At 40.8% G+C, this 12,829-nt stretch overlaps 1 protein-coding gene and 1 long non-coding RNA gene across 5 annotated transcripts in view; one reads left to right on the forward strand and one right to left on the reverse strand.

Moving 5' to 3' along the window:
• The window catches only part of LOC100558465 (glypican-5), a 500,734-nt gene that overhangs the window by 39,611 nt on the left and 448,294 nt on the right, over positions 1-12,829 (reverse strand). The window lies entirely within an intron of this gene.
• LOC103278206 (uncharacterized) lies at positions 9,221-12,709 on the forward strand. Its single transcript, XR_505883.2, has 3 exons — positions 9,221-9,318; positions 10,464-10,529; positions 11,461-12,709. It is a non-coding gene; the product is annotated as an uncharacterized LOC103278206 (long non-coding RNA).

A 12,829-nucleotide genomic window follows, 5' to 3' on the forward strand; every position in this document is an offset into this window, starting at 1 on the left:
TTCCTGCTGTAGCTCCTTTTCATTTTAAATGGAGCAATGATTCGCATTAGAAGTAGAAATAATTCCATTGCTACACCCTAGAGATTAAAGGGACGTGATTTGTGTTGCAGTCAGAGAACATGAGATACACTTTGCTAATTGCCGATTACCAAAACAGCGCAGGCATGATCCGTAAACGGGAAATAGCATTAGCATCAATACCACATCAATAGAGAAAATGAAACGGCAAACAGAACTACAGCTGTAGTTGATGAGCCCCACTGTGACATTCATTATTTATTGCCGCAATGAGAGTTTGATTTTATTCAAATAGCTGAGTTGACTCTTTTGTATTTCATTTATATGAATAAAAATGAAAGGAACAAACCATGGGGAATTCATTCACAACACACACACACACACACACACACACACACACACACAGAGGCAGCCTATCCCTTGGACTGCCTACAGCTTGCATTCCATTAAGCAATATTAAGATAATTGGCCACCTAAGATTTTTGCATCCAAGATTGGTCCACTCTCACACCAGCTTGTGATAGCTTGACACTACTCAGTTAGCTAGGTCACACAAATAATTTGTTGTACGGTGATTATTACATGAGGTTGTTCCACTCTGTCTGAATGGCACCAGAGGAGAAGAACTGTGAAATAGTCTTTACGGCCCTGCCTTTATAATAATAATAATAATAATAATAATAATAATAATAATAATAATAATAATAAAACTTTATTTATACCCCGCCACCATCTCCACAACGGGGACTCGGGGCGGCTTACATGGGGCCATGCCCAAAACAATACAATGTAAACAGCATATAAAAGAACAGCACAACACAATACAATAAGCAATACAGTAAATAATATCCATTACAAAATAAAACAAGGAGACAATAAAAACAAGGGCAGACCACATGAACATTAAGTTAAAACTAGGGGTGAGAAAGACATAAAAATAAAAACCACAGCGAACAGGGTCATAAGGGAGTGGGGTATTCTGGAGGATAGATATTAGGGGGAGCAACGGAAAATAAATATAAAATGGTTACTCTCCAAAAGCGCAGCGAAAGAGCCATGTTTTCAAGTCTTTCTTGAAGGCTGCTACTGTGGGGGCTTGCCTAATCTCTGCGGGCAGAGAATTCCACAATCGGGGGGCCACAGCAGAAAAGGCCCTCTCCCTTGTTCCCACAAGGCAGGTCTGGGATATCGGGAGTGGGGACAGGAGAGCTTCCCCTGATGAACGAAGGGATCGTGTAGGCTTGTGATAGGAGATACAGTCACGAAGGTAGGTGGGTCCCAAACCGTTTAGGGCTTTATATGTGATGGTATACACCTTGAATTGGGACCGGAAAATAAAAGGCAGCCAGTGGAGCTCCTTGAACAGGGGAGTAGATCTCTCCCTGTAACTCACCCCCGTAATTAACCTGGCAGCCGAGTGCTGGACCAATTGTAGTTTCCGGGTGTCTTCAAGGGAAGCCCCACGTAGAGTGCATTACAGTAGTCCAGTCTAGAGGTAACTAAGGCATGCACCACCGTGGTCAAGTCAGACTTCACGAGGTGTGGTCGCAGTTGGCGCACAAGCTTGAGTTGTGCGAAGGCCCTCCCGGCCATCGCCGACACCTGCGCCTCAAGCATCAGTGCTGAGTCCAGGAGGACCCCCAAACTGCGGACCTGTGATTTCAGGGGGAGTGCGACCCCGTCCAGCACAGGTTGCCACCCAATACCCCGATACGACGCGCGACTGACCAGGAGGGCCTCTGTCTTGTCAGGATTGATCCTCAGCTTGTTCCTCCTCATCCAGTCCGCCACAGCGGCCAGGCACTGGTTCAGCATCCGAGGGGCTTCCTTGGAATTAGGTGGAAACGAGTAGTGGATTTGCGTGTCATCTGCGTAGAGATGGCAATGCCCTCCAAAACTCTGGATGACCTCTCCCAGCGGTTTCATGTAGATGTTGAATAGCATGGGGGATAGAATAGACCCTTGCAGGACCCCACAGGTCAATGGCCAGGGGTCCGAGCAGGTGTCCCCCAGCTTCACCAACTGGGAATGGCCCTCCAGGAATGACTGGAGCCACAGCAGAACCGTGCCACCGAGCCCCATCCCAGAGAGCCTCCCCAGAAGGATACCATGGTCGATGGTATCGAAAGCCGCTGAGATGTCCAAGAGAACCAGCAGGGTCACACTCCCCCGTCCAGCTCCCTGCGGAGGTCATCCACCAAGGCAACCAAAGCCATCTCAGTACTGTGCCCAGGCCTGAAGCCAGACTGCGAGCGGTCCAGAAAATCAGTGTCATCGAGGAACTCCTGGAGCTGCGTGGCAACCACCCGCTCCAGAACCTTGCCCAAAAATGGGAGGTTGGAAATTGGTCTGTAGTTGTTACATACAGATGGGTCTAAAGAGGTCTTTTTTAGTAATGGTTTTACTACCGCCTGCTTAAAGTAATAATACCCTCCCTTTTTGAGTGTGTGTGTGTGGGGAGAACCTTTTGCCTGTCTCTGTACCTCATATTGTTAACCAAATAATGTCCTAACACTTGTGTTGTCCATAGATGGGACTGTGAAAGTGGAAAGGTTATGAAAGGTTATGAAAATAATACAAATGGATAACAAGAAATTGGAAAATCTTCAATTGTCATTTTCATTAAGTGTCTGATGTTCATCTTCATCCAGTCCTGGCCTGTGAGACTTCTACCACTATTATATTAAAGTGGGCCCTTGTTATCTGCTGGGGTTTATTTCCAGGATCCCCTGTTCATCCAAAACACATATTTGCTCAAATCCCATTAAATACTGTGGCCTATTAAGATGGTGCCTCTTATACAAAATGGTGAAAAACTCAAATAAGTGCTGTAGAGAGCTGGAAGATCTGTAAATTGGCAGAAGGCTACAGCAGAATATTCTTATGCATCAAGGCCACAAATTGCTTTTTGGATCTCTCCCCCCCCCACCAAATATTGTTGACTGAGGAAACTTCAGGTGCAGAGCCCATTGATACTGATGGTCAACTGGATACAATTTTAACTTCAATGAAAGCATCCCATGGAATCCTGGGATTTGTAATTCCATAGTATGGTGCTATGGCAGTTAAAATGGCACCAAAGTGGTAAGAATGCACAGTATGAAAAAGACCCCCTTCTTCACATTCCACAAATGCATGACTTTTTTGGAACATTTAGCACATTCAGTAGCCAGGGAAAAGTGGAGATGGTCAGGGAGCATTACACTATTGTCCTGAGGCCAGACATACAAAGAAGCAAGTATCTTGCAGGACATCCTATAGGTCCTCCAATGGTTCAGGAGGATGATCTTGTGCCCAGATACAGGAACATAGCTAGACACTGTCTACCTACTCCTGACCTCCCTCAAGCACGAAGTGGCTGGCCACATGGGGAGAAGGTCCAATTAACACAGAGATAGCTAGCATACTTGGGGAGTGGGGAAGGCAACAGAATTAGTCAATCTGTCAGGTCCATGCAAGATTTCAGCCACTGTTTCCTTTTTTTCACTTAAGCAGTATATTTCTTCATATTTCCAGAATGTCCTCCTGGGCCTCTCACAAATGAACACATGGTTTCATGCATATTCCCCCCCCCCCCCCACACACACACACATCCGATACATTGCAAGCCTTCCAGATGTATGGATTTCAAGGTGAAATTTCAGTCCCATCCCATGGGCAATCTTGAGAGGTATGAAATGGGTATTTCAATTGACTGAAATATGAATCCAAGAAATCTCTCACATTTTGGTCATGAAACCTCTGAGGTTCTTTTCCTCTAAAAGGAAAGAGACACTCATAAAGTTATAGATCTTCCATTCAGAAAATGCATCCTGACATACAGTAAATTGTGTAGGTGTGTTATCCTAATTGAATTGGCAGAGGCTGCAGTCCTTGGAAATAAATTTCACTGAACTTCATACAATTTGGTTCTGAGGAAACATGTACAGTCCTCCAATACCTTTTGCCATAGAATAAAGATGTTCAACTTGTTTTGTTTGTCTTTCTTTGTCCATGAAGTCTGAACTGGAGAAAACTTGATTTGGGAGTCTGCACTCCAAAGGTAAGCCATCCAAATCTGGATCCTCGGGGGCAATTCTCACACCATGCTTCCCTGCTTATTTTCTTCCCTGTGAAGCTCTTGTGTAATATACCCTCAGGAAATTGATACAAGCCACTAGTAATTTCATTGATTTATTAGGCACATGTCTCTAATCCTGCTGTTCTATGACATCAGTTCCTGACCACATAGAACAAAAATACATAAAAGTAAGTGGCAAAAATGAAATTTATAAATTGTCTCCAAATGTTTATTCTTGCAAATTGAAAACACAAAAGAGAGACAATACTGCTCTGCAGTTAAATATATGCCTTTTCTTAAAGCTCAGTTAATATATGTGATTTTATATGCTAACATAGGGAAATAGCTGTGAAAAGGATTTGTCTTCATAGACAGCTGCCCTACACTGAGTCATACCTTTTGTGGCTTGTTTTTAGTATTCCTGACTCTGGCTGCATCCACCCTGCAGTTATAGCAGTTTGACAGCACATTAACTGCCATGGCACAGTGATATGAAATTCTGTGATCTGTACTTTTGTGATATATTATTTATCCTTCTCTGTCAGAGAGTTCTGGTATTACAACAAACTATAAATCTCAGAATTCTATAGGATGGAGCTACGGCAGTTAAAGTGGCGACAAACTAACTCTGCAGTATGGTTGGTTTCTCTGAATGGCAGTAGCTGTCCTTGGTTTCAAAGCAGGATACTTGTTTAAGTCTACCTGAAATGGGTCAAAACCTGTGGTCTTTTGCATGCAGGGCATGCAATCAACTACTGAACTATAGGATTACTCCCCATTTACAATGGGGAGTGAATGGTACAGTTCATCTTCTAATCAGAATTAAGATCCTTTGAAAATGGGAGTACAGATGCCATGCCATAAATTTTGCTTTTCAGCTGTAATCCTCTGTGCAAAATAAAGTAAGATCTATTCTATTGTGATCTGAGCATATTACTGCTTATGGGTAGACTGCTCGCTAAATTGTTTTGTGTGCTACATTATCCACAAATTGAGGTTTGGCAGTCAAAGCAGATTTTACCTGACTACTATGGCTGCAGAAAAATGAAGTAATATTGTATACTTGCACAGTATAATCAAATCTTAGTAGGTTATGTCTGCAGAAAGAAATGAGCTAATGATGGAAACTAGAAAATTGATAGACCCTGCAATAGTAAGAAGAAATTAAAGCAAGAAAACATGTAAGCAAACCTAGAAAAGACACAAGAAGTCAAATTGTTGAGCATGTTTTTCTTAACCAGAAAATGTGATTTTCTTTTGATTATCAGTGTTGATATTCATCCATATTTATATGACTGAGAACTAAAACAAGAAAACAGCAGGCGTATATTATGTATTAGAAAGTTAAAGCAGTTGGACACCACTCTAACTGCCATGGCTCAATGTCATGGAATAATAGGATTTGCAGTTTCACAAGATCTTGAATCTTCTCTGCCAAATACTGTTAGTTCCTCACCAAACTAGAACTCCCATGATTCCATAGCATTGAACCATGCCAGTTTACGTGATGTTGAACTGCATTTATTCTACAGTATAGCTGCACTCTTACAAACATTTCACAGAATGCTTATTAAATACAGGCTACATAATATTCTTAGTCCCAATTAGAGCAAGCCCACTAATTCAATGGAAATTTGGTAAGTAGACACTTTCATAGTTCCATAGATTCAAAACATCTTCTCTAGTTAAGTACTAACAATTGATTTTTAAATCTTTCAAAAATGTACAAATCAGCAAGTATGTTTAAGCTGGAGTGATAATGTAAAACAGTAACTCAACTAAGAATACCTTTGAAGGCTATATTTTCACATGTGTTTTAAAAGTCCATATGCATTGAAGACTTTAAATAACAATACATATTAGCATGCAGAGAATGCCACTCAGTTGCAATTCAACTCCCAAATTGAAAAGACAGAAAGCAGAGCATTATGGTGCTATAAGCAGTTTTCACACTGTATTTGAGGGAAGAAGAGAGAAATAACCTATAGTAGAAAACATATCTAAGCATATCCATCTGTTACAAATCGACACGTATGACCACTGCCACCAAACATAATGTGTTATCTACAGGGATCCCAAAAAAGACTATACTAAGGTTTTGGATGTATCTTCAAATATTTCCTCAGCAAAGACTTCAGGTTTTGGTCTTTTTTCTCTACAGAATACACATCTCTGATTTTCACCCCTCATCGGACACCACTGGATTTGTCACGATCCGTGGCTATTCTGACGACAACTGTGATGAGGACCTTTGAAAATATCTGTTATTCACACATGGGTTGACATCCCATACATTTTCATGGAAGGTTGGAACCAATTGGCAAACCTTGAATTTCTTTTAGAAGATTAGTACTTTTGGTCCATTTTGTATGGAACTTAGCATGAATCATAATTTAAAGATGCTATAAATTATTTTTTTCACTCACTCATTTCTTTAATTTATATGCCATCTTTCTCCTAAGATGGGACTCAAAGTGGTATCAAGCAGTAATAATTGATTGAAATCACAAGAAAAGTCATCAGCATCCACTGGCAATGCCTGCTAGTTTCCCTTCCTGATATATTCTTGGAACTAAGATTGCGAACTCTTCCATTGTTCTGATATCTCCACCAACAGGAAATAGTTGCTAAGATCCAATAAGCATGTTGGCAGAATATGAGCTCTGCCATCATACCTATATGATTATGAGGGCTTCTGGAGGCTGTTCCTTTATTTCCATTTCCTTGCTGCATGTGTAACAGTATCTATGGGCTCCTGGGGAATCATATCTATCTAACCAGTTGTGGGGGTGCACCTAGATACATTCCAGCTATCCTTTCTCATGCAAGGATGCACACAATAGTGTAATTAGAGTTATGTTGGAATAAGTAACTCACAGGATTAGAGTCTGACTCTTGAATGTTCATGAAGCCAGGAATAGTGACTGTGACTCTCAAATTTGGTTCCAAGGTGTTGTTGAGCTCCATGTCGCAGAACTGGGACAATCATGCCCATGGTTAGAGCTTATCCAAAATCTCAAAACTCAAGATTGGACCATGGAATTTGGCCTTAGTGGGCTCTATTATGGCAAATTTTGGGTAACTAGGTTCAAGAGAACTAGCTGTCTACGGTCCCATCTGCACTGTCATGTAGTGCAGTTTCAGAATGGAGTTTAACTATATTGAACTGGATTATATGGGTCTACATAATTAAACTGTTACATAATGCAGTTCAATGCAGTAAAAATACATTCTGAAACTGCATTATTGGCCCATAGATGGGGCCTAGGCTGTCTCCATCATTTGCATCTTTGGATTTCATATAATTTCTGAGTCCTCTCTGTTGTGACTGCGCCTTCGGGGATTATGGTTGATGGTGATGGGATCCGAAGAGGAAGAAAAAACCCTCGTGATGAGTGTTCACTGGAGGAGTTGCGCAGGAAGCGACTTAGAGAGCTATATGGGGGATCTTCTGAGGAAGATTCAGATGGGGAGTTTGGGGAAATGGATGCTGAGGAACAGGTGGTGGCTGGGGAAGTGGGCACTGAATGGGCACAGCCACCAGAGATGTCTGGGGATTTGGGGCCTATGGATACTACTGAACCTGGGGTTTCTGCAGGAGCTGATCCCACTTGGGATGCTTGGAGAAGGGAGGATGGTTCTTTAAGTGTTCATGGGGCTAAGTGTGGGCAGGATGATTGGGACTCCGATGAATTGCTAGGTACTCCAGATCCACGAGCTCTAGCTGTGTGGAGTTTGGACTCTGAATAGATTTGGGACACCTGGTGTTTGGGTGTGAGTGTTTGGTCACCCAGGAGTAAGGGGAATAAAATGGGAATGTTTGGCCAATGCACTTTGCGTGTGGCAAGGTGTTGCTGAGGCGCCATTGGGTTCTCTGTGTTTCCGTGAAGACTGGACTTGGACTGTGATTCGGATGTAAGTTATCTGGGACTGCTTTACAGCAGAGGGATGGAACTGTGTGGGTTTCCCTGGACTGCATTCTGATTACTATTTCTAGCTGCTGATACCATCTGGCTTGGCTCTCATTGTGTCTTATCGTGGACCTGGTTTGGATGACTGCACCCTCTTCGGACTTTGGATTGAATTTGACCTGGCTTCTGTCTACGCTCTCTGACTGACGACTACTCCCGGCTTCTGAATACTGGTTTGCCTTTCGGAATTTGCTGCTGCCTCCCAACCTGACCTTGGATTCTCCTGACGACGGCTATTCATCATCCCTTTGAAGCTTCGGCTTTATCTGCACCGTGGAAGCAGTTTACTGCTCTTCTAGTTTGTTTGTTTTTAAGCCAGTTTGCTGTTTTTCTTTTGGGAACTGTCCCTTTAACTCCGCAGAGCCGGCTGTCTGTTTTCAGAAATGGTTTGGAGCTAAAAGAAGCTTTTGCACTTTCTGTTATACTCTGCAGCTTTTGGAAGGTTGCAAGCCTTCGTTTATTTTGCATGTTATCTTGCAGTCAACTATATTTGTTTCTTCTAAGCTGAATTGAAGTGTCCTTAGTTTTTATTGAATGCCAGCATGGGAAAATAGCATGGCTTGTTTTTGTGTTATTTTTGGCTTATCTTCAGAATAAACTCTGTTTTGTTTGTTAACTGGCGTCTGACTCTTGACAGACTCTTCTTAAAATTTGTATTAGCCATTGCCAAACATATTTGGGAAAGGGCAGTAGCTATACATGATGCTGATTATTGTATTATAGAGCAGATTATCCCACACATTAACTTTGCTGTTGTTATTGTTGTAATGGTAGTGATGTGCCTTCAAATCATTTTCATCATTTTGTATCATCGTTACAAATTTATAACCTCATTCCTAAACTTAGGAATGTAAAACTGTAAAACTACATAAATACCACCACAACCCACTTCTAAAGCCAACGGCCAGATCAGATTAAGGACTCCAATGCTATTTCCTTCCTTCTTCCAGTAACCAAGCGTGCAGCAACCAGAAGCAGGATCAGCAGCTGCAAGTTCCACCCTCAGTTGTTGAGATGAGAGAAATGAAAATATCCTCCTCCTTATTCCCTGATTAGAAGCTGAACAGCTTGACCTAGCTGTTGGCTCTTTAAGTGGGTTGGGTGGGGGCAGTCAAGATAGTACAGTGGTTCTCAACCTGTGGATCCTCAGGTGTTTTGGCCTACAACAGTTAACCAGCTGTTAGGATTTCTGGGAGTTGAAGGCCAAAACATCTGGGGACCCACAGGTTAAGAACCACTGAGCAAGGAGATGTCAACTTTTATGCAGAGGTAACTAAGTAACTAATAAAGAAAATTAGCAATAGTTCTCTGTATTCTGAGCAAATTTCTGTCACTTTCTACATTTGCTTCTTTTTTTGTCCTTGAAGAGTTTTCCCAGTTATCCAATGAAATATTTTTGGCTATGGAAAAAAAGGTTTCCACACCACATTCTTTCCTATTTCATAGTATTTTTCACACACACACACACACACCTGTGAATGCACATATCTACATTGCAAGCACTTGAAGAAACAGCTTCAGGAGAGCTGTGAATCTCTATGTGAACTTTACTAGTGTTATAAATCAAGAAGAACAAATTAGTGAAATTAATCATTTGTTTCCAAATTGATTTAGAATGCAAACAAAATAACAGCATGTAGCTCAGCAGGATGCATTTGAAAATGTTTTGATTTTGTGAGGCTCCATTATACAGTATATAATTAAAGCAGAGAAATACAGGGAGAAGTAGAGCGTTTCCTATAGCCTAAATGTAACATGTAAAAGACTGCTCAAGCCCCTAGTCAAAGTTTCTGAATCAGATTCAGTCTTCGACTAAATGTATCCTTCAGCATTTAACTGCATCACATGGTGCAAAATAATCTACAGTTCTTTGAAAAGCCTCCTGATAAGGTAACCTTATCTTGGATTCATAGCACTGTCCTTGCCTCCTGATTTGTAAAAAGGCTATAGTGTATTTGTTTCAATGGGGTAAGAACACATGAGAGAATGGTTTAGTGAAGATTAATTGCATTCCTTTTGACGTGGGATTCTTCACTAAATGTGTTTGTTCCCATCATTCTGTCTAACTAAAATGACAAGTCCTCTGATAAACATGTAGACTTTGTATAATTCATCAGGAATTTAAACAAACACTGTCTCGAACTTTTAATTCCCTTTTCTTTAATCCCACGGGTATGCACCAAAATAACAGTGTCTGACACAGAAAAGCAAGTCTGTTTGGGGGATGTTAAGCCTTAACAAAGCTCTTTAGAACAGCAATTAGATAGACATCTTAAACATACACACATACAGAGTGCATCTGGGTTTAATGGCCTGAAGCCATGTTATTAAAGAACCAGACATTGCAGTTTATATGACTTGGCTATTTGTTTATTGGAATATATAACTGGCTAATTTTGCAATTACACTGACAGGGAGAAGATGAGGCTGGGTGAAGGTCAGCTGGACCAGAATGAAAAGCAGTAGGAGCGTTCACTTAAGTATGGGACTCACATGTCACATCCCTTGACTCTCTTTTTTGTTCAGAGAATGCTGATACTCATATCCAGAGTAGGTCATCTATCAAATTATGGAGGAAAAGATAAGATTGCTCTTCTACAATTATAAGCTTCAACATAACTTTTAAAGAGTAGCAGTCATTGCAGACTCATTCCCCTTAATTCAAACTCTGAAAGCATACCTCTACACAACAGAATGTTTACAGAGGCAGGTTCAAGTTCAAGTTTCTCACATTATGAAGATTATAGCTTCTGAAACCCACTGCCTTGGCACATCTCCATGGCTTGTAATAGAATTTTGGAGGTTTGAAGTCATTGATATATTTTTCAGTTCTGAATGGTTAAAACTGTACCTCAGTGAAAAAAACATATTTTAGTCAATGGAAAATAAAATATGCTGAGGTCTTCCTTAGGGCATGTGTACAAAATGCAGACATTACAAAAAGAGAAGAAAGAAAGAGTCCTGGGGAGCATAGAGAAAAAGTTGTACCCAGCTGTGTTCTTGCAGCCAGACACATAAAAAGAGTGGTATCCTTCTGGACTTTCTGATGGTCCTTCAGAGGTCTTTGAGTTTCCAATTGCTGGAAAACACACAGATGTTGCTTGATTCTGTTCTGGCTACTAGAAGGTGGTTGTAGAGCAGTGGTTCTCAGCCTGGGGTCCCCAGATGTTTTTGCCCTTCAACTCCCAGAAATCCTAATAGCTGGTAAACTGACTGGGATTTCTGGGAGTTGTAGGCCAAAAACATATGGGGACCCACAGATTGAGAACTACTGTTGTAGAAGATGTGCCTTTGACAAAGAAGCAGATTGATCATGTGGGGAGATAGGGAAGGAGCAGAGCTACATTTGGAAGAGTCTTACACTTCACCAGATTGATACAGGATCTCATTGTATTGCCATCTTTCTTGCAGAATTCATCAAGGCAGAACTGCTGCCACCTCACCTTGCCTCATCTTAGAAGATAAGCAGGACCTCATATGTTTGGGAAAAAGACCCCCCCCCCCGGCTGTTATTAGTGGTCTCCTTGATTTGTTTGTAATAGATTATGTATATTGTACATTATATTATATTCTGAATCATTCCACTGTGCATTGGCTTTAAATGAAAACGTGTGGCAAATACAAGATAGAAATTCTATAACTTATCAAAAACAGTATTATCTTGTATAACAACTTAGGTAACCTTCATCACTGGTAGGGAGTTCTTACAAAGATCAGTGGATATCTAGACCCCAAAAGTTTGAAGACTTGTAGACAAGTCACAGGCACCCTGCCCATATCTTGTGAATCTATCTATACTGTTTTGGAGTCACAAGGAACACGGCCTTCTGAACTCAAACCTTTACTGTTTGAATGTAATTATTTTTACGATCTAAAGACAACTACTGTAATTCAGCTCGCTTTTTAGTCAATACAATGAAAAATGCCATTCCCATTTTAGCAAATGGCAGCAGAAATGCAATACAAGGAGCAAAAACACTAATACAGAAATCAATATCTATTACAGTTTAAATCACATTTTAGTCCTTTAGCAATCCTTTAAAAAGCTATGGCTGATCCTGTTTGTATTAGAAATCATTTCAGTGTCTTTCGGGGTTTTCTTTTTGATACTTCAAAACGTATCACTTAAAAGCCAACCTGCCAACTTCATCTCATCACCCCACTGCCTTCATCTTCTAAACCAATGTAGGCATGCCTCCATCCTCAAGTCATTGCCTTGCTATATTTATATGATATAGCAGCTGAAAATCTTGTGACATGCAAGTGATTGTTGGCATCCAGACTGTAATGAAATGTGATTGTGATAACTTTATTGACAGAGATCTTGTACTACCCTTTTCTGTGTGAGATGTTAAGTACAGTTGTGGTCAAAATCCAGGGCTCAAACAGAAATGTTTATCAAGCGTCTTCACCTTCTATCTCAGATGGGTTTTTTGTAGAGTTGGCTCACATTTTCTAATGTCATTCAACACACACAGATGTGATGAATGGATTGAGTGAATTTTATATTTAATAATGATGGCTTGACTTGGCCTAATGTGTTGTAGATTTGCATACAATGGTTCATCATGCCAGTGTTTTGTGAGTTGTTTTACATTGTTTCACAATGTAAGTGCAATTTTAATTTTCCTAATTCAAATAATAAAACATTCTCAATGGTGGTATTGTCAAAAATAATTGGTTCTAAGATAATTGGTTCTCTTTTCCATGTGCACAACAGGAGGTGTGGGGCATGCAAGTAGAGTTCTTTTCTCTTGGCCACCAATTGGCTGTGAAGGAG

Source organism: Anolis carolinensis, chromosome 3, assembly GCF_035594765.1.
Source record: "Anolis carolinensis isolate JA03-04 chromosome 3, rAnoCar3.1.pri, whole genome shotgun sequence".
Classification (NCBI taxonomy): domain Eukaryota; kingdom Metazoa; phylum Chordata; class Lepidosauria; order Squamata; family Dactyloidae; genus Anolis; species Anolis carolinensis.